Source organism: Carassius auratus, unplaced genomic scaffold, assembly GCF_003368295.1.
Source record: "Carassius auratus strain Wakin unplaced genomic scaffold, ASM336829v1 scaf_tig00217217, whole genome shotgun sequence".
NCBI classification, from domain to species: Eukaryota; Metazoa; Chordata; class Actinopteri; order Cypriniformes; family Cyprinidae; genus Carassius; species Carassius auratus.
Genome location: NW_020528948.1, coordinates 6,759 through 10,137, shown reverse-complemented (window position 1 = coordinate 10,137; position 3,379 = coordinate 6,759).

Below are 3,379 nucleotides of genomic sequence, written 5' to 3'. Positions count from 1 at the left end.
ACTAGAATATTTTTTTTTTTTTGTGCACAAGTTTCACTTGATGTGTTAGTTTTAAAAATCGCCTCCCTGTGCAATTACAAAGTCTTCAGCAAGACAACAGTCCTTTTTTTGTGGCATTTAGTGCCTAATCTAGGTTGATCTGCATATTGTTTGCCGGTTATAATCACACACTTCACTTAGGTCTTGTTTTCTCATTTTATCCTCTCAGTATGTTCAATGGCCACTTGAGTCGTATTATTAGCACATACTTGCTTTTTCATTGTTTGAACACAAAATTCCCCAGAGAAAACAATCTTGTTTGCATTTCAATGCAGCGGATTCAGAATCTGAACTGAATTCTGGTTGACTTTTATATTTCTTTGACTATATTTCTATTACCTCCAGATTTTAATGTCTTATTAGGTAACTCAGTATATTTGTTGGCTGGTCTATGACAAATAATAATGTGAATATTGCAAAAAAAAAAAAATTTTTTTCAAATATTTTACATTTTGCATTTATATTTCATTTTATTTATTCATTTTATTGTCATGATTTGAGTTATGTGGAACAGCACTTTTGTGCTTGTAGTGCATGCAGTAGTTTGCCCCCTTTGAGAAGTTCTATCTTTTGCTGTCCCCTGTTGATAGTACTCTTGTAATACAGGACATGAGTAATGTTAAAAAATATTGTTTGCAGGTGTATTGATTTCACATTTGGCTTTAATAGAAATGCACTTGTTATTATGGGGAACATTGCACAGATATGCAATCAAGTTCAGTGTTGCTGAGAGATTTCATTCTAATTTCTTGCTTTGCTTCAATACTGCACGTCTCCAATGTCTCAGTGTTTAAAAACGACACATTTCAGGCACATGCTATCGTTGCTAAGCAAACAGAAGCTAATAATATCCTCAGTAAGCATTTATTGCTAAAAAGCTATGGAAAAGCACAGCACATCGTGAATGGAATCCATCAAAATACAAAGGTAGATGACAGGCTAGTAATTAGCCCATAGTGTGGTTGTCACTTTTTGAAATGTCTGAATTAAAAAGACTGTAGAGAGAATGTGTGTGTGCATGCATTTGTGTGTGTGTGTGTGTGTGTGTGTGTGTGTGTGTGTATGGAAGGGGTTAGGGAAAACACTTCCTTTAATTGAGCTAGGCTGAAGATGACAGCGTTTCATCTGCAGCAGGTGTTTAGGAATTACTGGTCTCATTAAAGGCTAATCGAGGACACCGGAATGCACACGGCCATGTAATATTCCATTGCAGATAACAAGATAGAACATTGTTATCTGTGAGGAAACAGATGAATGTCTGATGAAACTCTTGGTGCTGTAAGTTATGTCTGTTATGACATGCAGTTTTCATAGTGGGACCAAACTGTAGTGGCTTTGGGTGAAGTAGCATTTAGATAGATAGATAGATAGATAGATAGATAGATAGATAGATAGATAGATAGATAGATAGATAGATAGATAGATAGATAGATAGATAGATAGTCACTATGTTTACTACAATGAAACACTGCTGAACACATTTTACACTGATATGAAACCCAATTAAAAAAATTCACTGTAGCCTACAAAAATGATTCAACTCCTACAATAATGGGTGTTCACATTATTTTGTTTTGATTTTCACTGCTGCTCCTCGTGTGTATTTACAATACAAGCACAAGATGTCGCTAATGTCTAACTGTAGCGATGTCCTCCATGTCTCCGCACTTGTTTCAGGGTTTAAACTGAAAGGCTGCTTCTCAATCACTGCACTGCGCTTGTTGCACACTTGATCAGTTGTTTAACATAGCCAAACAGCAAAACCTTTGGACAACAGGCCAATTCTAAAATTATTATGTATTTCCATCCCAAATTAGAGAGGTGTGATGCATGATTTTTTTTTTTTTTTTTTTTTTTGCAGAAACACAATTATTAAGCCAACACGATCTGAGCAGTGTTAATGAGCAATTGCTTTACATTAGAGCCCTGTTTTTCTTTAGAGACAGGTTGCACCAAACAGAAATGTCTCTGTTCGGTTCAGAAGGGTTTTTCTTTTAATATATCCAACCAGGTTGGGAAGTAAAGCTGGAATTCATTGTCTTCTTAACTACATATGAGAAGGCAAATGGTTTGTCCAGAGCAACTTACTGTACATCTGAGGTAAGCAGCATGTTTATTTTCAACCATATGTGTTCCCTAGCTATATTTCCATTGAAACTATCCCTTTAGTTACTTTTTGCAAAGCTGCTATTCAATACATTTCAACTGAATTTATATATATATATATATATATATATATATATATATATATATATATATATATATATATATATATATATATATACACACACACACACATACATGCATATATATATTCAGTATTACATATACCATTGCACGGGTGGGTAGGAAAAAGATGCAACGTCAACTTAATACAAAGTACATAAGAAAATATAATTTTTTTTAAATAATTAAGTTAGCTTTGGCTCTAGTGTACTGTAATATCAATAGAAAAGCCAATATTTACATTTGTCTTTATGTCAAGTTTAATATTTCCTTCACACAGTATAAACGGGTCTTTATACATTTGTGACCCTGGACCACAAAACCAGTCAGCACAGGTGTATTTGTAGCAATAGCCAACAGTACTGTACATTGTATGGGTCAAAATGTTTTTTTTTTCTTTTATGCCAAAACTCAATAGTATTTTAAGTAAAAATCGTGTTCCATTAAGATATTTTGTACATTTCCTACCGTAAATAAATATATACACACACACTTTATTTTGATAAGGAATATGCTTTGCTAAGAACTTGATGAAGGTGATTTTCTCAATATTCAGAATTTTTTTTTTTTTTGGCTTCCAGATTTATACATAGTTGTATCTCAGCCAGATATTGTCCTATCCTAAAAACAACAACAACAACAACAACAAAAAGCTTATTTATTCAGCTTTCATACAATGTGTAAATCTCAAAAATATTAGCCTAATAAAAAAAGACTCTTATGACTGGTTTCGTGGTCCAGGTTCACATATAAACCATAAACTGCCTTTATATTTTAGAAATACTTTTGGCTTCAAAAATAAATCCTCTGATCTAGCCTATATGACGACTGAATGTAATAAAAAAAAAAAAAAAAAACATAAAATGTAGTCTACACCTTTCTTGATGTCAATACCTTCCGTAAAAAGCCTTTTTTATCTTCAGTACACTGCAAAAAATAAAATAAAAAAGAAATCCTGATTCACAGTCACCTTACTAAAACCCCGACTCCAAGCAGGACAAGTAGGGCATACATTCTGCGCGTTGCGGTGTGAGCGTCACACACGCCCCTTTCTTTATTTCCCTGCGCTGCGCGACGCGTGTTGGTTCGCGCTCGTCTTCTGCTGCAGAGAGTG